The 22,353-nt window shown below is 40.3% G+C and overlaps 1 long non-coding RNA gene across 1 annotated transcript in view; it reads right to left on the minus strand.

Moving 5' to 3' along the window:
* LOC113929295 overlaps positions 1 to 17,018 on the minus strand; it is a 42,689-nt gene extending 25,671 nt beyond the window's left edge. The window contains exons 1-2 of the long non-coding RNA XR_003522152.2: positions 16,872 to 17,018; positions 4,865 to 4,914 (exon numbers count right to left, since the gene is read on the minus strand). This is a non-coding gene — a long non-coding RNA (uncharacterized LOC113929295). The remainder of the gene's footprint in view (positions 1 to 4,864; positions 4,915 to 16,871) is intronic.
* Positions 17,019 to 22,353: the final 5,335 nt, after the last annotated feature.

A 22,353-nucleotide genomic window follows, 5' to 3' on the forward strand; every position in this document is an offset into this window, starting at 1 on the left:
GTGAACAAGATTTAAAAAAAAATAATTTTACTACCTTTCCTTCTTCTGGAATCCCATAAGAAGAATTTTACTATTGGAAGCTGACAAAAAATTCTTTTCCCTTTCGATATCTTGGGCCTCTCCCAGCTAAAACTGGCTTATTCTTCTTCAGGTCAAATCTGGTGATGATGATGATGCCGTCATCAAGTATTCAATCTGTGCCCCACACAATTCTGAGTCCTTTACATGCATCTCTACATTACATATTCATAGCAACCCTGAGAAGTTGGTCTTATTAGGATCTCCATTATACTGTGGAGAAAACTGAAGCATGGAAATGTTAAATAATTTCCCCCAGATCCCTCAGCTAGTAAGGTGCTGACCTCGTGTTCAAATTGAGGCACTCTCACTGTAGAACCTGTGCCCTCAGCCGTGTTATGGTACTACTTCTTTCTAAATTCTAAATTACGAATACATAGTCTCTAGTCAAACCACTTGGTTTGACTTCATAACTCCAAAATTTTGTAAAGGCAAGAGACACACATCCATCAAGTGTTTTCTTTCCCCCTTTAGCCCCACTTTCTATTCCTTCTTTTTCTGAAGGTGTATTAGCAGAGCTCAACCATTTAAAAAGTTTATAGTTAACTATCTGAGGATATTGTCTAGACCTAAAAAAGAGACCATCTGCTGTCTTCCTATTGCTAATATAGGTTAGATCTTCAAACACCTGGTCCCAGAGACACAGACATACTGCTTTTTGTGATATTTTTTTTGTGAGGAAACATTATGTATCATTGTGAGAGGTTCATGTGAATATAACTTGTCCTAAGCTGGCAGAATTAACTAATCTTTTCTCCTTATCATTTGGATAAACACAAGACAACTCACTTTTGTATCTGTTCAAATTCCATCAGCCTATTATTACCACTGTGTATTTAACTGAAGTAGGATGTTTAATATCTAAAGAGAAAACACTGCATCATAGAAAAAGTATCATTTATTTTAGATCTTAAAATTCCCTCCCCCGGTTTTTTTTTTAATTGATACTTAAATCATTTTCATTTTATCATTATTCAACTGGTCAAACACAACTACTCTCACCTTGCTTCACACTCCAAAAATAATAAAAAGGAGTACAAAGGGTAAAATCATTACCAAGCGTAAATCTATCATTTGGTCTCCAAGAGAAAAAATTAATGGTTGCACATTTCCACCACAATGACATATAGCTCATGTCTCAGCGTGGGTCCAAAAAAAAAAAAAAAAAAATGGAGCCAAGCAACTCATCTGAAATAATATAGAAAATCTCAAGAAATGATAGGAATTTGAGCCTCAGGACGTGGTAGTGAACCATGGAGGCAGGAAGAAACAAACGTCACAGAAATGTGACGTCACTAGGAAACGTCACTAGGAAAAGGCAGGAGGGCAGATAGAGGCAGCTGAATGACAAATTGGCAAAGCCCACTAGGGACACCTCAGAACAGGCTCTATAACTGGAGGCTCTATCTGAGGGATATTACTTTTGTAAGTGGGGAAATAACACAGTGACTATAACCCATTTGATCAATTTGGGTCACTATATGTATAGTTTGTTAGTATCAAGTAAGCTTCCGTGGGAAGTTCTGAGAGGTTTGGCTGCCTCATGCATGCTGGGTTGATAAGGGTGGGAAACACTCAGTATTTCTATGAGCCCCGAAGAAAGAGATGGTAGAGACATACTTGAGGAAAAGTGCATGATGTCACTCCCCGGCCTGCAACCTTCTGATCGCTTCTTATCACACTTAGAATAAGACCCAAATATAACAGGTCGGTCTAGCTGGCCGAGATCAGAAATGAGATAGCCTATTGTATAAAGGCATTTCTAGAAAGACAAGAAAGAGAATGTGGAAACAGTTGCCTTTGACAAGCCTACTTCTAACTGACTTCCAGCCCAGCAATGTGGTACTATAGAATAGTTCAAACGATGGTGCTTACTGTATCAAAACTGAAATATTAAAATGATTAGTCCACTACTTGATTTGATGTTTACTCATCAGGATTCTCAAAGAAGAATGAAAAAATTTCAAGTAAATGCTTCTAACAGCTCCCGATTTTGTCATTCTATCAGAAACATTCCTGCCAACAGTGTAATCCATTTCTAGTTCTTTTTTTAATGAAGACTTTTGAATTTATACATAGTTTTTCACAGAGTATTGACAAGGAATGTTGGCAGAAGAAAGAATCCAGTTCCTGTTTATTTATTTCCTCGTTCTGTAGAATATCAGAGAGCGCTTCTCTCTATTCCTGAAAGCATGAGGTAGAGGAAGAGAACCTCTGCCCCCTCGGCCTTTTCCTACAGCTTTTGAGCGTTGAAACCCACTTTGCAGGAGGGGGATTATTTTCTCATGCTGAGTTTCACAAACACCACGGGACTCCTCTACTTCCTCCTGGATCCACATCAAACCATAACCGAAGCCTTTTCCGTGCTGTAAACATTTGCCGTGCCGCATTTGCATGCCATGCATGACCCGAAACACTGCTCCCCGCAGAAGCAGAAGCAGGAAGGAAGGTTCACGTTTGTGATTCAGAGAGGGCCACAGAGTAGTCTCAACTTCTCTGACACTTTTTTTCCTTCTCAAGTCTACCCTAACTCTGCAGACTTTATATTCTGTCATGAACCAACAGAAATAAATGGATGATCTGATGAAGGCTGAATCGAAAAGGAAGCCTCCCACACTTGTTCACTATTGGTGGGAGAATAAACTGATATATCCTTTCTTGAGGGCAATTTTGTAGCATACATCCAAGGCCCTTAAAAATAGCATATATTAACCAGAGAGTCTCACTTCCAAGAATATATCCAAAGGAGATAATCAGACAGTTGAAAAGATGGATCTTTCAGGACATTCATTCCCAAGGTTATTTATAATAATAAAATAGAAATAGTCAACTGAATGGCCACCAATAAAACTTCTTAAATAAATGACACTCCCGGAAAGGATAGTTTGCAGCCAAGTAAACACCTGATGCAGATCTATTTATCTTGACATGTAAAGATGCTCATAATATATATCATCAAATTTTTAAAATTATTAAATAGAAATGTCTGTTGCCATTAGAGATTTTAAGTTATATAAACATGATGTAATTGCATAGAAAAAGATTAAAAAGGCTCTATGTAACAAAATGTTATGTGTATGAAAAAATGGTTATTAGGTACTGAGATTATGAATTTTTGTTTTTTCTTAATTTTTATAAGAGAAATACATTCTGTGATGAGAACAGTAATAGCTATTTCTGTTTGGAAGAAAAAATAACTGGGAGAAAATTAGGAGTGATTGCTTTTTCTGGTTCCCAGTGATAGCAGTCCTTTTCCTAGCAGCTGAGACAGAGATAGATCATCAGGTTCTGCTACTTCCTGTCAATAAGATGGCTCTGGGAAGCCTTCATAATGGTCAGGCCACAAGCAAAAAGCCCCCAGGGATATGGATTTGGAAAAAAAGTATGGATTAGCCAATGGCCCTTAGGAGTTTGGAGCATTTGTGTCTATTCCAAAAACTATTGCTTAGAGCCAGAGGTCCTTAGTGTGTGCAGGGTGGTATGGGGGTGGCGAGCTTCCTGAGTGAATGAATGGCATCTTGGGGTGGCGAGCTTCCTGAGTGAATGAATGGCATCTTGGAGGCCTTCAGAGGAAGGATGAGCACCAGTGAGCCATCAGGCCCTTAGGAGCATGTGGTTTTCCTTAAAGATCCTTAAGCTCTTTCCCATGGGACTTCAGGCTACACATGCACACAAGTGCGCTCATAGAATTTCAGTTGTCAGCTGTGGATAATACAAAGGGAGGTGAAAATGACACTTTTCCTGTGTCTATGTTAGATATGGGATTATAAAACAGGCTGATCAGTCTTCTTGCATAAAAGTCCTTTGCGTGCATCAAAACAGATATTTCAAAGCTGCTTAATCAAATATAAAGTTAAAATAAGTAGCTTTTTAGCTATTTAACTTACGTTGGTGTATTTTATCCTAATTACTTCAGAGATAACTGTAAAACTTAAGGTAGGAAAATTAGTACTATTCCTATAAAAGCAGTTAATTACCTTTCAAAACATTTGAAGAGGCATCCCATGAAGTCAACTTCAGTCATTTTATAAGAGTCAAATTCAATCTAGAAATCTCAAACTCGCTTTTTCTTTTCTGAAGGTAAAGTTCATGAAAAATAAGTCTGTTCCCCAAAAATTAACTTGGCAGCTTTTTTTTTCTTCAGAGATATAAAACTTAATGTTCTTAGATATAGCAAGTATTTGTATGCATCATATAGCTTAGGATTAAATAATACTTTTCATTCCTCACCACATACCCTAAAATCAATATAGGGTTGAAACATGAAAATGCCAATATGTGGCTAAAACAACCAGCAAAATCATAACTTTCTGGCAGAATAAGTCAGTATTTGTGTTAGAAGGATCTTTGAAGGAACATATAACTTAGCCAGAATTACTTTTGGTTACAATAATATATTTTATACTCCATTCATAACCTGTCATTTTAACCACTTCTAAACCCCCAAAGAATCCAGTCTGTTTTACAACCTCAATCTCAAGTGTGAGTACTGGGGAGGAAGGGACAAAAGTAGGGACAATGGATGGTCCTATAATTAAGATTATTTCTATATCATCTAGAAGGCAGAGTAACATCTCCTATTACAGGAAAGAGATTTGAATGTGACTTTACAATGACAATTGACATTTCAAAATGACATCCATTTTGCCTACAAGAGTAAACAGAACCATGCCTCGGGAAGTGTGACCCAAGGCAAACTGCAGAGCGAGGTTTTCACAAGCCCTTCCTTGCATGGGCAGCAACAACATCCTCACCCCCACCTTTTCCCAGACACACACATACCCACCTGGCACAGGGTGGTAGATTGGGCCTTCTCCCAGTCCATCAGTTCTGGTTCTGAATAGGAAGAAATAATTAGGTTGTATTGATAATCTGCTCATCAACAGACATTCTTTACAGTAAAGCGTATTTCTACTCTGTATATTCTGTGCTAGAACTATAGAGTCGGTACTGTAGCTATAACTCACTGTCCTGTGCCTATCTGTAATGAGATTTCAGAGTGGCTTGCAGATAACTAAATGTATTAAGTTGTGTGAAATAATGTCACTGAAACCAAGAAACTGGACAGGAGACCAGCTTTCAGTTTCAAGTCCCTAGATCTTCTCTTTCAGTGTTTTTGTTTGGTTGGTTGGTTTACAAAGCACTTAACATTATTCCAACATCACATTTTTCTTGGAGTTCAGTAAGAACCCGGTTCAAAATGACTTCAATTCTCAAGCATTTGGGGTCAACTCTGGACAAGGAAGTCAGCTGCATTGGCTCCAGCTTCGGTTTATCTTAAGGAATGACAGAGAAGCCCCTTGTTGTGTGTGGCTCATCTTCTGCTCCTGGGTGCAGAGGGAAGATGATCTGGACCCCGCAGGTCTTTCAGAGTGGCTGAAACCACGGAGTGTGCTGGTCACAGGTGCCAGACCCCTCACCATTGCCAGGAGCCAATCTGTTGGTGAGGGTTGGAGATCCTGTGGAGTTCGGTGTGGTCACCCTGGGCAGCAGATATCACTGGGACACAGATGCCCCTCCGAGACTGACAAGAGGACTTTTATCACATGGGTAAAAGAAGAAACATCAGAGGTCTCCAGATCACTGTGCCATTTTACAAATCTCAAAATTTCACCAGCCTGGCCTTTATTTATTCATTTTAGAGACAGAGTGAGAGAGAGAGGGAGGGACAGAGAGAGAGAAACGCCAGCAGGATCCCCGCCGAGCGCGGAGCCCGGCGCGGGGCTCGATCTCACGACCCTGAGATCATGACCTGAGCCGAAATCAACAGTCGTTCGCTTAACCGACTGAGCCACCCCAGGGCCCCACCTGGGGACATTTTTGATCATTGCAACCTGGGGAGGTGAATGGGGTTGCTCCTGGCATCTAGTTGGTGGAAGCCAGGGATGCTGTTAAGCATCCTACAGTACCTAGCACAGCCTCCCATCACAGCCCATTATCCAGCTCCAAATGTCAGGAGTACTGAGGTACAGAAAATGAACTGAATAAAAACACTGCAATATTTGTATTCTTGTCATTTGTACTTTCCCTATATGTAGAGGGTCAAATAAAATTTCCAGTACCTAAGGTATCCCTTTAAATGAAACTAAAAAATAATCTTGTAGAATTAAATAATCAATGAGGACCAAAAGGCAAACAAGTAAACAAAAGAAAAAACTGTCAAATGTGGATAAACTCTTTCAAGCTCTTGGTACATGCATTGTACAGCTATTGTATAATGATACAGATAAAATTCTTCTGCTTTCCCAGCGGGCCTCTCAGTTCTCTCTCTAAAATGTCCCTTCACCACGTCTGCATTATAACCTGAAAACTAGCCTGAATTTGCTCCTGGCATTTGTGGTTAGTGACTATGTAGTAAAGAAGTACGAACACTTGAGTTGTGAAAACCAGCGACCTTTCCACACACGACTCCAGTGGAAACAATTGAAGGACCAATTTTTATTGCTAATTTTTAAAATGATTTCCTGTATACCATCAGCTGTGTTACTGGGAATAAATAAAACGTTCGTAGCCCAGGCTGCACGTGCCCATCTCCACTGGGCTGAGCCTGGGACTTCTCGGCAGTCCTTTCCCAACCATTCTGTTTGTAGGCATGCATTTCCTCGAACTTCCTCGTGCTTGTCCCCTGTTCTTGTGACATAAATTCGTCTTTGTCATTCTCAGCTGAAATATGCAAACCTCTTGCTGATGTCATCTGGGAAATAGATGACCTTGTGGCTAAATATATACTGCATGGCTTTGCAGACTGTCCATCTTCAGATTTAGGACTTAGTCTTTGGCATGCTGGGCTTGTCAGTTTCCCAATTTAAAAAGGAAGTGTTTCCAGGACAACAACCCTGCCTTCTGATGAGCACATGATATCTTTTTTCCATCTTAGTGATGACTTGACTTCATTTTGTACATTTGAAAATTCACCAGTAACATAGCACAAAAATCTGCCACTGTTCTGCAGCTTTTCACTTGTCTCTGTTCTAAGCATAGATATTTTTTACAGTAGGTCCAGGTAGACAGATGATAGCTTGATTGTCTTCAGGAAAATTCAAATTTGTGTGAAAACATAGGCAAAAGTATATAAGTCAAAACAGAACACATTTCCTCATGATGTAGGAATACTTTCTAAAGTTTGAATTAATGTCACATGTTTTTTCTTTGTACTTTTGCCTTAACTTTCCTCTTAATGTTTTCTACCTTAGTTCTACCTAAACTTCCTAAGCTCTTAAAATTTTTTTTACTTCAGGGAACATGGCAGTAGAGGCTCTCCAAAATGTCACAGACATTGTCCTATTTGGGGCTAAAACATGTTCAAATGTAATGATGATGGCCAAAACTGAACCTTGTTAATTTAAAGAGCAAATTTACTGATAGAATGAAGATTGAAGAAATAGATTGAGCATATTAGAATTTACTGACAACCAAGAATTAGCACACCACTGAGGAGGGTACATGTATTTAAAAAGAGACAACTGGATATTAATATATAAAACTAACTTTAGACAACTTGATAGTAATATATAAAATATGTTAGAGGTTAAAAGAAGTTAGGATATCCTGGTAGGCTCCCTTGGAAATTTTTTTTTAATCAAGGAATTCCTACTGGGTATCTATGCTCGGCTAAACAGTGTGCTAATCACTGCAGATAGAGGAAGGACTCAGGCATCTCCCTACCTTCTGAGCTTCTCAGGGTAGACATTCAACAGGCAGGTGCCTTAGGACTAGAAGTGATAAGACAGAAGCATGTACTGAGTTCATTGTGATCAAAGAAGCAGTCAGTTCTCCTGGGAGGTCAAATGCTAGAAAAGTATGACTAGGAAGTAATATGGAAATATATAGAAAGTCATTTTATGTTTAAAAAATTAAAAGTATATAATATATGCATAATAATTATAGCTATGAAAAATATTTTTAAACCTATGCACAGAGTTCTGAAATTTAGTGGGTCAATTTTATCCTTGTAAAGTTGTCTGAATTTATAAGGTTTTAATTACCAGTGAGAAAGTAAGCCACTTATATTCCCTTTAATCATTTTTTCAGTCCTTAAAATAATCCTTTCTTACATATACTCTAAGGTGGAGAGGAAATAGAACTAACTTTTTGAGAGGCACTGTGCTCTGAGCTTTATACATTTATGTCAAATCCTTTAATTCTTTCTTCAAGTCTGTGATTTAAAAAAATACTTACAGAAATAGGGAAACTGAAGCGCGGAAGGATTACATAATATATGCAAGAAAGAGGAGTCCAGTTGACCCTGAAGGCTACTATGTTTGATATTATAAATCTGACTCATTTAAAATAAGGATTAGTTTTCCCAAGACGAAAACTTCATTAACGGTTATTTTTAAGGATTCAGAAGCTACTTTTCTGCATATGTCATTATAAGTCACATTTAGTTTAACAGGATTTACTGAGCACTTTTTGTGAGCTCTATGCATATGATCTTCACATTACTTGCCGTAAGTCCATAGGTACAAACAACCTATCCTATAATTTAGTTAATATTTTTAGTTAACGCTGACTTGGAGTTTAACATAAATAAATTTATTTTGAAAGAAATCTTGATAAATACGGATTCCTTGCCATAGTTACAAACTAAAAGTAGCAGTAAACTACATCACTCTTTTTTTTTTAATTTTTTTTTTTTAAATATCCTTTCCTGTGCTACCTAAAGCCATGTCAGATTCCACTGACTGCAATATTTGCATGCTAGAATTCTGGAAGCAAGTGCCTCTCAACATGGGTAATCAAATTAGCTCTTAGCACGGTGCCTCTGTAACTTATTTTACTACGTACTCCACAAATAGGCATTTCTTTTTAGACTATAAAACAGATGATTTCTCAGAACAAATAAATTGGATATAACTTTACACGTGTCATGGCAATTTTATTTATTGATTCATTTAGGGTTCTGGTAAATAAATGAAAAGATAAATCCAGAAAGGCGTCCACTAAGAATTGGCCTCAAGCTAGGTCATAAAGCTAGCAACTTGTCCTTGTGGGCCCCCCAAACCAAGTACCTGTTTTCTTATCACCACCCTAATTCTCAACTCAGGCCATGTTTTCCCTTGACAAGTGTCCTCCCTGCTCTCTTGATCTCCTAGGGATCCTTTTCGCTTTTCATAGCCTTCAGGAAAGAATTTGAAACTCATTCACATTAAGCTGATAGGAGCTTAAAGGTTTGTGTCTCCCAGGAATTACTGCCTTCAGGAAGGAGGAAGGTCAGCTGTTAAAAATCAAGTGCAGTGTGTTTGGGTTTGAGTCTTGTCTCTCCCACAACCACCCTCCACATCATCCTCCAAGACCCTTGACAGCTACTTGATACTGAGCAAGTTCTATCACTTCTCTAAGCTTCTTTCCTTCTTGGCAAAGAAGGAATGATATTTCCTTCCTCATAGATTTGTTATGAGACCTTAATGAGGTAATGTAAAGTGCTTAACATTGTGCCTGGCTCAAAGTGTGAACTTCATAAACAATAACTGATATTATTCTTATACTACTAGTTTCCACCAAAGAGGAAAATTCAACCCTACCCCTAAGTAAAAATGAGAACATTCTGTAAACTACAGGTGGAGCCTGATAGCATTATGCTGTTTAGCGAGTGTTTGTTTACAGCTAGCTTTATAATTGGTCAAGGTATTACTTTATTTCCTGAAAAAAGTGACAGGATTAACAGAAATGACTCAGTGAGGTTGTGGGAGCACTAATCAGAAGGGAAACACTTTGAACCTGTTTTACTCAAACAGCAGAGTCACAAAAACAAGTTTAAAAACAAAAAGTCATTCTTCCCCCATCTCTAACCATCTCTGCCCCACATTGGTCTTCCAAGTTTGGCTACAGAAAAATGCCTTGCTTTCTGCTTTCTCTTCTGCTCTCCTATAAAGGCTGAGCACACCTTTTCAGTTATTTCTTATAGTACATGTAATTAAAAAGGTTACTGTGACAGATGTGGCTGAGCTTAAAGCTTTGCTCTTACTCTGCTTCGGTTATGGGAGTACAACCCTGAGGATCTAGAAAATCTGCAGAAGGTTAGCTTTGTCCTTGAAGAGGAATGGAGAAAAAGGTTGTGATCTGCACATGACGTGCATTATTTCCTGAATGAGAAGGTGTTTATTCAGATTCCTTCCATGGGGTTCTGTTCCAGGGTTATCAACTGAGAAAATCATCTCCAACGGTTGTTGCTCTTCTTTGGAGGGATTCCCCTCCCTCCCCTCCCCGGGGTGAACTCTTTTGAAAGCACCTGCTGGGTGACATGGGCGAGAAGGTCATGAGAAAGTCAACAATGTGACAGCCGTTTCCTGAGCCATCCTGATCTTATCCTAGAAGATGGATCACGTTCTCTAGCTGAACTTGTTATAAATAGCAGTTAGCAGGAGCTGATGGTACTGAGAAGACGTATCAGACTTAGCATAGGATTGACAGTTTGGATATGTCCCATGGGCTCTGCCTAAAAGCTGGTTCCTATCTTGGACATGAGTGGATTCAAATACTATCGCACCCCCTCACCCCCATTTCTAGGCTATCTTTTCCTTCCTCAACCAGCCAAGATTCTTGTAAGCTCGACTTTCTGTAGTTTGTATTGCAGAAAACAATAGATCAAATAGGTTTTCTATTTTATTTAATACAATTTTTCAAATTATACTCAACCTCATTCGACACAGCCCCCAAGTAGTGTGCATCCTTTGTTGACTGGCCCCACCTGTTGGAGATTCACTGGCTCAGAGGTTTTAGACTGGCCTCCAGGATATGATTCTTGCATTCTATAGAAGGTCGAAAAGCCAAGTTTGTTTAAGAGATCAGTTTCCATCCCAGGTTCAGCATAAAAGGACCTGAATATTCAGGATGAAGAGCAAACCCATGTGCAGTTTTTTTCAGGTCATCCTAACATTTCCTGTCAATGCAAAGGACTACCAGCCATCACAAAGGCATGACCAAGCACACAGGAGTCAGCACAGACCAGACGTTTCTATCTGAAAAATCCACTGGGTATTAGCTTCCAGAAAATGTTAAAAGATTGTTTTTAAAGTAGTATTTGATAATGTAGACACGATTATTTCTCCCATCAGTTTTGTGCCTCAAGAACATCTCTAATGTTTAGCGAATAGAAGTATTAGAATTTTGCAGGAATTGGAGAAGGTGTGGCTAAATCTCATTTGACAAGAATTTTTGAACACATATCCTGTGGTATGTTTTGTTCAGAAGAGCAAAATGTCTTGCTTCCTTCCAGATTCAGCACAGTGGAGAACTTCTTAACTGAGGAAAATGATAATGGACCAAGAAGAATCCTGAGGTCCTTGCTGATAATATTTTTAAAAAAGTGTAATCGTTGCTGTGTGGTTATAGGAATCTTTTATTTTATTGGAAATAGATATAAATTTACTGGAATGAGCTTCATTTATATTAAAATCCTTTTAGAGCTTTAGTACCTGGAAAATATCTCTGAGCCTTAGTTTTATCATCTAAAAATAGATGAACTCTGAGCTTCCTTCTAGCTCTATTACTCTATAGCCATTATTACGTATTTCTAAAATTTACAGACCAAAGTGGATTACTTGACTAGAAAATACCTGTTATTCCTCTAAAAGCTACACATGCATACATATTGTGGTGATATGTTTTAGTCAGGGGAGTCCTAACTGTGAAGAGTACATCTTGTTCTTATTCCTGTCACAAGGATTCTGAGGTAAGTCATTGCAGTTGTCAACAAATGTATGTGGAACCCCCAACACGTATATGGCATTTGAATAGACGCAGGTTCATATTATGGCATTAGGGAGGGCACAAGCATGCCTGTGTCTGAGACCTTCCAACACTGCGGCTCGCCCCCAGCCCTGCCAGTGCAGGATGGTGAGGGAGACCCCACCCTCTGACCTTATCAGAGGCCTTCAACCTGGGAGAATGGTTATTCCCAGTCCCATTGTTTTGAACTTCCTGATCCTACTTGCTCCCTCTGACTCACCAAACATGAAATCATAGCTAAGGAAGCTTCAAAGGGACCATGGAAAGCCCTAGACACACACAGTTTAAACGATAAAACGGTGTCAACCTCGAGACTATAAACAAGATCATGGCGTTCATCATGACAGCTGCCCTGTGTAAAGACCTACCCTCCAAATAAAGCTGGGATTCCTTAGGCAGCTTCCTAAAGCCTTCCCAATCTAGACCCACCCACTTCTTCCATCTGCACAAACATGATGCTCCAACAATACCGCATTCTTTATAGTTCTCTGTATGTGACAAGCTTGTTTCTAACTTCTTCCTTTCAGATTACATGCTGTCATATGCTTAGCATGCCTTCTTCATCTTCCCCTTCCACCTGACCAAGCCTTAGCTTTTCCTGATAACCTTGGATAATGTTAGTCATGCCCTCTCTCCTATTAGCTGTTCACATTTCCACCAAAACCTCTATTATAATTCTTGGTTGACATGTTTCTCTCTGCTACCAGATTTCGGGCTCCTTAAGGGATCGCCCTTTGTTTTATTTATCTCTGGATCCCCAAGACTCAAAGTTTGTCCAGTCATGGCTCCTGCCTCAAAGCAGAGACATCTTTAGTAGGAGTGTGTGTAATTGAGTGAAGGCTGGTGGGTAGTGAGCTTGATCAGTCACTTCGAGCCCAACTGGATAGCTTTAGGGAGCCGCAACCTGCATCTAATTAGTGAGAGATGCCGAGAAGCAGATGCCATTTCATTGCTCTTTCCATTAATGGTGCTCATAAGAATTAAACAACATAGAAGGAATGGAAGTTAGTACTTTCACACCATGTGTTTTGTTTCTCTGATACATTTTGGAGGAAGAATTGGGGTGGTAGAATCATTAGGTAAGTTGAGGGGTCTCCCAGGCCCATTTGAGAGGACACAGGTTTTTAATCTTCCAATAGGCCACAACTGAAGTTATAAATGAAAACACAAAGCAAAACAAAAACCTAGGTCTTCTTCATTCACTTAGTCCAGCTCCATGGATGTATGGACAAGAATGTATGGGTGAAAAATTAGAATAATTCCTGTCTAATGATCCACAGGTACCTTTTCAGACTTGGCAGAACTTCAGTAGAAAAAGTGAGGCGGAAGTGAAGGTATATTTTTTAAAGTAATGAATACTGGTTGCTGTAACAAGCACCCCCTAAATCTCAACAGCATAACACAGATTGCTGTTTCCTCTCACATCAAGGAGGGAGAAGTGGGGAGCTCTGCTCCAAGTGAATATCCAGCTAGCAGCACGTGACTGATGAGGGGAAAGGTTTTAGACGATGGGCCTGGAAATGTTGCCTATGGATTTCCTCACATTCCTTTGCCCAGAAAGCAATATGAAGGCCCCCTCCATCAGTAATGGGGGGTGGCTTAGCTATTTCTAAAAAGAGAACCCACAGTTCTCTCACAGAAGAAAGTACAAGGTCAGGGAGAAGAAGGGACGGGGAAAATCGAACATCAGAGTAAATGGCGAAGTTGGCACAGCACTCAGGAGAAGCTTGCCCTCTGGGCCCCTCTTACACAGAGCAGCCTTTACCTTAGATGATCACCCAGCTGAAGAGTGGAGTCTCTATAAATATGGAGCAGATAGATATAGGTGTTCTGCTTCAAATTTGTGTGGGAATGTGTGTGGTGTGTTGTGTGGGTACACATATGGCACAGTTGGGGTCCAGAGTGTGAAAAATGACAGGAAATAGTGAAAAGCATAGATTAAAATACACTTACATCAGCCGTATACTTTTAGCAAACCCTCATTTCTTGTTATATTCAAATTATTCGGGCCTTGTACTACAAACACTTCCCATACAAGCCCTTTTTCTTTCATGGCCTTTTAGTTTCGGGCACACACTCTTTCTTCTGCCTCTTCCAGTCAGAAAAAGCGGTGATTAATTCTCACCTGTTTTCACCCACCTCTCCACCTTCTTCCCCTTCTCTTTCAGCCAATTGCTACTATTTTTAAAAGGTCTTAGCAACTTGTACTTATTTCTACACTAGCCTTACTGAATGATAATTGTTTTGCTTGGTTACCTTGCTGAACTGTGAGTTTCCTGAAGACCAGCTCTTCTTGCGTGCCCAGTGCCTCACAGAGCTCCAGGCTTGTAAGTTAACATGACCATATACATTGCGAACCAGACGGAGAAATTTCTGAGAGGAAGAGTGAAGTAGTAATAACTATGTGAGATGGCAGGAGTAAACGCAGGCTCTCCCTGGCAAATAGGGACATCGAAACTCTCTAAATAAGCGTCGAATGAGGAGATAAGCTCTCCTCTGGCCATCCTTTTTTTTTGTCTGGTGATGGCCATCCTTTTTTTTGTCTGGCGATGCTTTATCTTTCATCTCCGTGACTTAGAGCCATGCCTGTTGGGTCGTCCATATGTGATAAAGATTTGTTGAAGAGTTGAAGGACTGGGAGAAGACAAAATCTGGCAGTTCTACAAGCTGCTGGTCTTGCTCAAGCAGAGAGCCTTGTCTAAAGCCCTTTGACCATTTGTCTTCTCACTTTTCCATCCAATATGTTCCTTCAACAGCCTCGTCTAATATGGTGGACCTCCCAACATATCTTTCCATAACTCTGCTAGGACCTGAAGTTTCCCTCATGGTGCAACACGACACAAGTCCATGGTCCTTAAAATAGGACACTAATCTGCTACAGAGATGGAACTATTTTGATTCAGGGGTTTTTCCAGTGTTTCATAAACATCATGGTAGATCTGAGTCCTCACCCTGAGAGCCTTCCTGAAACTGTCCTCGACTTAGGCATGGCTAAGTAGCATGAGGAGTGGGAGGCAGAATGCTTCTCCCCGTCCCACTTTTTGACTGCTGTCACCCAGAAGCAGCTGCTGCTAGGGAGGAATGACGAGGGGAGGGGTGTTTGAGGCCATTACAATCAGAGGAAGCCAGGGGGATGATGGAACTAGGAAGGACTGCGTTGAATTTACTGAGTCATCACCCAAAAGAATCGAACGTCAGAAATGAGAGATTGTGCATTTGGGGAACAGGTGATGATGAGGGTGAAGGGACACTATTTTAGAATCTTTTGGAAGCATCGTGGAGGAATTTGGGGAAGCAGCTCTGGAATCGTAGATGGGATTATTCCTGAAGTCAAGGTCAGTAAGATCCCAGAAGCCGAGTCTATGGGCCCCAGCAGGAAACCCCTCCTGAGAAGCGCACATCCTCCTCTTTCTGGGCAGGTTGTGATGCGGAAGCACGATCTTCCATGCCCTAATTAGCGCTCTTGGTTTGACAAGGGTGGCTCCCGTTCTGAAGTTTCCTTTGTGTGTTGTTTCACAGAAGATTTCACGGGAAAGGACCACAAACTCAGTTCCTCTCAATTTTGTTGAAGAATGTCAGCAAATTACAATGGTTCAGAATCAAAATTTCATAAGCTTGGCTGTAGAATATTTATGATGCAAAAACAATCACACCACGCTTTGCTGCACTGCTTTATTGACACAGCCTTCCTGTCCCCACATCTTGCTTCCTCTCAGGAAAGTGGGACGTGTTGGATGATTTCCCAGCTTCTATTTGGAGAGGAAGTCTCCAGGTTTTCCACCATCCAGCCCCCGCCAATCTGCGCTCGCTGAGCAACACCTGCAACCAAAGGCTAGGCCCGTTCTCTTTTGTGCATTTGCAGCTATCAAAATAAACGAGCCATCTTGGATGGGAAAATTATATCTTTTTTCAGAGTAACCTCACTCTCCACATGTGCACAGGGATGCCTACGCCCTGATGTTATGAACACTGCCTCTGACTAGAATTACAATCAGGCATTTTGCATTCAAAACCGATGTCAATAATTGTCTCAAAAGAAAGAGCTTTTAAAAGACCTCGTGTCCTGGCAGCTTTTCCCTGCCCATTTATTTTGCACACAGTAAATTCTTAAACCCACATACTAATGGAAAACAAGGGAACGGCCTGCCTCCTCTGCCCAGATGTCTCACTATTGCAATATTAATAATTCTTGATGGGTACAAGTCCCCTCTTCCACCTGCTCATTCACTCCCATCCCAAGCATCAGTCTCAGGAGCCACCGTTCTACAGAGAAACCACAAGTGCTCTGCTCCTCACCCAACTGCCTGTCCTTCCAGACTATCATGTTGGCTCGGACAGCCTGGGAGCTTATGACAGCTTCATGCTCAGCCTGAGGCTTGACACAGGGGATAGAGGGTGTACTGTCTGCTCAGATGGATTTTCCTCTATTGGTTATTATTTGTAACTGTGGCTTTAAGAATGGAAATAGTCTTTTGAAATTCCTTTGATAGAAAAAGAGCAAAACCCCACACATCCATGGGCGAAAAACCTGACTGCTGATTCAAGGAGCCCTGATGGTTCATGAGCCCCTTCACTTGTCTTATGGGCATCCATAGCCGTGTGGATGATGGTGGGGTGAGGAGTCAGTGTGGTTATACAAAGGTCTGTGTACATGACGATAAATTGCTTGGCGGTACAGAACCCAGCTCCACTCTGGAATTTGCTCAGTCAACGTGGCTGGGTTGATGAGAAGCAAGAATGCAATCCTTTTCCAGACTTTCTGACACAGGCAAAGCGACCCCAAGGCCAAGTGACCATATCCTGTTTCATCAGTACTCTCCGGGGATTGGTCACTTCCTTTAAAGTGACTGAGTACTAGATCAAAACCTTCAGACAACACCATTATTGAGGGCCCCTTTCCGATCAGATTGTCTTCATAGAAATATTCACCCCAGCATCCATCTCCTCTGAATCCCTCTGAAGTGTTTAGTCTTCTTGCAAAATTCTCTAGTTTTGTGCCCTCGCTATAGTTTTCAGTTAATTCAGTAACATCCTACTCAGAATATGCCTCATCGTCTCCTTACCTTGATTTTTGCCGTCTGTCCCAAGCTCACCTCTTTTCTGCTTATCGGAAGCCTATCAGTTTTTTAAAGTCCCAACAGAAGTCTTTCTTCAAGAAGGAAGTCCACACTAATTTTCCTCTCCACAGACTCTCAGGGGTCCTTCTTGCCTTCTGGACTTTGTTGACAGAGGTCATGTTCTGCCTTCCCTTTCCAGTCAGTCACGTGGCATATCTTGGCACCAGCTAGATTGGAAGTTTGCTTAAGGGTCAACCATTACCTTGGCAACAGTTGGCATTGCCAACAACGTCTAACACAGGCTAAGTTCTCTGTTAGGATTTCTTGAATGCTAGAGCAATGGGAATATCCATGGCCAGCCAGTAAACTTACCTTCTACCTCAGTTCAAAAGAATTGTGACCATTAGGCATGATCTCCTTCAACGTTGTTTCCCTTCTGTCATACCTATAAAACATCAAAGACCACTCCCTTCCTTTTTTCTGTCCTTAATCGTAAGAATATGAAGTATCTCTTGCACAAAGCTGATCCCTCTACATGTTTTATTAATTCTGTTTCTCCCACCCTCCTGCCGCTGATCATTTGCTTTCCCACGAGTCCTTATTTCTCTTTAGTCTCTAAAATTGTCCTCCCTTGACCTCAAATCCTGCTTATTCAGTTACTTCACTTCCCACTTTCAGCTTCTCAGAAGATTAATCAGTGTTTGCTATTTTCATTTTTTAATCCTTTTATTCTCAACTCTCTGCCACCGGTTTCAGCCCTGCCACTCCATCATACTTGCTTTAAGCCCATCGACTATCTCCTACTTATATAGTACAATCAGCTTTTTTGTCTCGCCACCTTATTGGCCTCTGTGCTATCTTGGATATTGTCAGTCGCTTTCTTCTTAAAGCTTTGGGTTCTTTTTACTGAACACCTTTGGCTTTTCTCCTATTTCTCTAATACTTCTCTGCTTCAAATCTTTCCTGGGCTCTTTTTCCTTGAAATACCTTAAATGTTGATTTTTTTCCCCTGAATTTTATGCTCAAACAACTTCTCTTTGGTTCCTGGGTCACCAGTTAGCTCTGGATGCATGAGATTGTTACTGCAGTAATGATAAGCATGACCAGTATTTACAGAGCACTTTACACCAGGTATTATTCTAAGTAGTTTCACAGGTACTAACTCAATCGTCGTATACATCGTATTTTACAACAAACATTTTATAAATGGGAAAAAAAAAACCCAAATACCTTGCCTGTAGTCAGAATGAGTAGATTCAGGATTTTAATCTGCAAAATCTCGCCCCAGAGCCTGTGCTCAGGTGCAGATTTTGGGTTGCATATAGACATTTGGGGCTCATTTTTCTGGAACAGCAGATGGTAGCCCCATCTTCTAGCCATCCCTCAACCTAGAACTCACAGAATCCTTCTTAACTCTTGCTCATGCCTCACCTCCTGCAGCACATCAGTTATTGACTCCTGAGGATTTCATTTGCTCTATCTGCCTTCAACCTGTGCTCCCTTTTCCAGGCCTTTCACCACTGCCTGGATGCGGGCCACCATTGCATTTGACTGGACTACGCAAACAGCCTCTTAACTGATCTCCTTGCTTCCAGTGCTGTCTTCCTCAGACCCACAATCACCATGTGGCCACAGAATGTTTGCAGTAAAACACACATCTGACATTGCCAGTCCCCTACTTTAAAACCTTTCAGGAGCTCCTGATTCCTTGGGATTAGAAGTCCACCTTCTGTAGAATAGCATCTAAAGCACTTAGGCGTGCTGACCCCTTCAGCTTCATCTGTGACATAAAATTACTTGTTGTTCACCCTGCACATAGGACTTCTATCCTTTACTGATACTCTTCCCTTGGCCTGTTCTGTCTATCTGGGTAACTCCTGTGTTCCTTTACATCCCATCTAAGGCTACACATCCTGTCCTTGCATTTAGTGTCTTTGCATTTCTTACAAAATATTAATAATCTGTATGTGTTTGTCTTCTCCACTAGGTTATTAGCTCCTAAACATAAAGACTCTGTCCTATTTTTCTTTGACTTTGTAATGCCTTATATAGTGACTGATACAAAATAAGCACTTTATAAATGTTTGTTTTAATGAATAAATTAATGAACAAATGAACGAATGAATGAATGAATATAAACCACTGTTTTTCTTTTACTGTGAGTTATTTCTCAGTAGAGCACACACACACACACACACACACAGAGAGACTTAAATAAGAGAATGTTCCTGTTTATAGTGCTGGATGTTTTATAGCCCTAAGTATTAATTACAACATGTTTATTTTCCTTAAAGCAAGACAAACATTATAGAAAAACACTACTAAATTCCATAGCACTGCCCCTTGTTTTCCTGTCTTCCCTTACTAAAATTTCCATCTATATTTTCCTAATGCAAAATGTAAAATGCTTATTCAGTCACTATATGTGCTCATTAGTAGTGGTATGATTTATGTTAGGATTAACTGCATGTTATAGAGAAGGCCAAAATAATAGGGGCATAAGAACAATAGTTTTTTTTTTTTTTTTTTTTTTAATCTCACGTTCAAGAACTCCTAGGGAGGCAGTCCGGGGCTGATAGGCAGTTCCAAGTTCATGTAGAATTCAGGTTCCTCCTATTTTGTTGCTTTTTGAGGCATTGCCTCATAATCCAAGATGGCTTTTGGAAATTTAGCTATCTTCTCTGCATTTCAGATGGCAGGAAGAAGGAAGACAAGAAAATGTGTTTGCTTCTCCCTCTTAAGAATGCTTCCTGGAAATCCCATAGGACTTGTCCACTTATATCCCTCCCTAGGGGTCAGGACAATGACAGATTACAGTTTTTGTTTGTTTGTTTGTTTGTTTGTGGTATTTTCTTAGCTGGTGGTAGTGTGAGCAGCAAAAATTGAGATTCTGTTCTTTGGGAGAAGGAGGAGTATATGTTGATGTACGCAACCAGTCGTCTCTATTACAGTTTAGTCTGAATATAAAGAAAATTTGGAAATCTCAGAAATATTATACTGGAGAACAGCCTAGGATCAGCCGAAAGATGAACTGGAGATGATTATTACCTAGCTGGTGAGCCTGCAAATAAAACCAAGAGCAAATAAACAGAGTGAAACTATACATATGGCCTCATAGAACTGAAGATCAAGGGTTATGGATTCACTTCCCTGAATCAAGAAAATGCACTGTGGCCTCTCTGCCATTATTTAAGCTCACTTATAACAAACACCAATGAGGAGCTGCCTGGGCGGCTCAGTCGGTTAAGGATCTGCCTTCGGCTCAGATCATGATCCCAGGCTTCTGGGATCGAGCCTCCCTCTCCCTCTGCCCCCACCTTGTGCTCTCCTACTCTCTCTCTCTCATGCTCTCTGTCTCAAATAAAATCTTAAAAAAAAAAAAACACCAGTGAAGCCGATGATATACATGTTCTGATTTTTTTAAGCATTTCCAAATTGATTTTATTTTTTTATTTTTATTTTTTAATTTTTTATTATGTTATGTTAATCACCATACATTACATCATTGGTTTTTGATGTAGTGTTCCATGACTCATTGTTTGCATATAATACCCGGTGCTCCATTCAGTACGTGCCCTCCTTAATACCCATCACCAGGCTAACCCATCCCCCCACCCCCCTCCCCTCTAGAACCCTCAGTTTGTTTCTCAGAGTCCATAGTCTCTCATGGTTCGTCTCCCCCTCCGATTTCCCCCCCTTCATTCTTCCCCTCCTGCTATCTTCTTCTTTTTTTTTTTCCTTAACATATATTGCATTATTTGTTTCAGAGGTACAGGTCTGTGACTCAACAGTCTTGCACAATTCACAGCACTCCCCATAGCACATACCCTCCCCAATGTCTATCACCCAGCCACCCCATCCCTCCCACCCCCCACCACTCCAGCAACCCTCAGTTTGTTTCCTGAGATTAAGAATTCCTCATATCAGTGAGGCCATATGATACATGTCTTCCTCTGATTGACTTATTTCGTCAGCATGTTCTGATTTTGTTTACTCCTCTGTAATGTTGGTGTTGTAACAAGATTCATTTACAAGGTCCATTACTTTAGACCAGCACTTCTGAAACTTAACAGTGCAGAGGAATTACCTGATGCCTTCAGTAGGGCTCAGGTGAAGTCCAAGAGTTCTGTTGTACTTTGGGTTGTAAAGCTTTTGGAGCCTCAGCACATGTCAATCCATGTGTTAGTTTAGATCTCCAGTGATATGAATGCCAAGTTGGTGGAGATATGTAAAAGACTTTCAGAAAAGCCTGTGGAAAACAGAAAGGAGGGAATGAGAGAAAGGGAGAGCCTCCAGACTGCCACGATGGCTTACCTGGATAGGAGAGAGAAAGGGAAGGAAGAGTACGTTGGAGGAGTATCATTTTATCGATAGACCAGTAGGGAAACCTGAGCCAAAGATGCCCGTCAGAGTCCTACAGTCCATAGGAATGGGCCTGCACCGATACTCTTGCCTGCACAGTCGCTGGCTGGGAGCAGCTCGTGGAAAGCATGGCTTTGGCACTGACAGGGTGGGGGATCCAGAGGGGCAGTGGCTAGGGCCATTAGAAAATTACACTTCAGGCAGCAGGAGATCTGAGTGGTGCATTCTAATAGTTGCTGCAATTCATATTCTTGCCTTTGTAAGTACAGTACATGGAATATAATTCAATGCTTATTTGAAGTCCTTGCGGAGTCTGTGAGTGTTTATTACAAATACTAATTTTTCAACATGGATTTACAGTACATGGCCTGGAGTGCCTTCAGTAAATATTTGTTATTGAGTAAACAAAATTGAAGATGAAGGAATTACAGCAATAAAGAATGAGTTGGTATGGGGCCCAAGACACACCATGGAATTTGCATGGGCAGGGAGGATAAATTATTTCTAACCTATGGTCTTGGTATTTGCTTCTTTCTCATAAAAGCTGATTGCAGCAAATATTACTCAATTTTAGGTCGCAGTTAGTTGATGTTTGTAATTAGCTTAACAGTTTGAAATCACTTCTTTAAGGAGACCATGGAAAAAATAATTTAATGGAAACAAATTAACCATCATGGAATTTATATAACTCACGCATATGCATTTTGAACAGTGAATATAATTACATAATAATTTTGACTCAAAATTAAATCATTTGTCATACTTTTCTAGGATGAAATTAGCAAAGTCCAATTTAATTTGTGTAAGGTATCAACATTGCTCACTTTTGGAAATAAACGACCTTGAGAGATAAAAATTCAGTTGGAACTGTTATATTTTCATTCAGATTCATTTTCAATATGTTACAGTTCATAAAATTACAAGTCAAAAATGACTATTTCTGAATTTTTTAAATGTACAAACCTTGACAGAAAAAGGAATTATGTCCTTTTATGAGTTTGGGGTTCAAATTTTCTCTAGTTTTTTTTTCTTCTTATCAGAATCTTAAACCAAAAGACTTGTGTCTTTATTATCATATAAATGGTGATATAATTCGGTACTTCTTATTGGCAAACAAGTGGCAAAA

Source organism: Zalophus californianus, chromosome 5 (assembly GCF_009762305.2).
Source record: "Zalophus californianus isolate mZalCal1 chromosome 5, mZalCal1.pri.v2, whole genome shotgun sequence".
NCBI lineage: Eukaryota > Metazoa > Chordata > Mammalia > Carnivora > Otariidae > Zalophus > Zalophus californianus.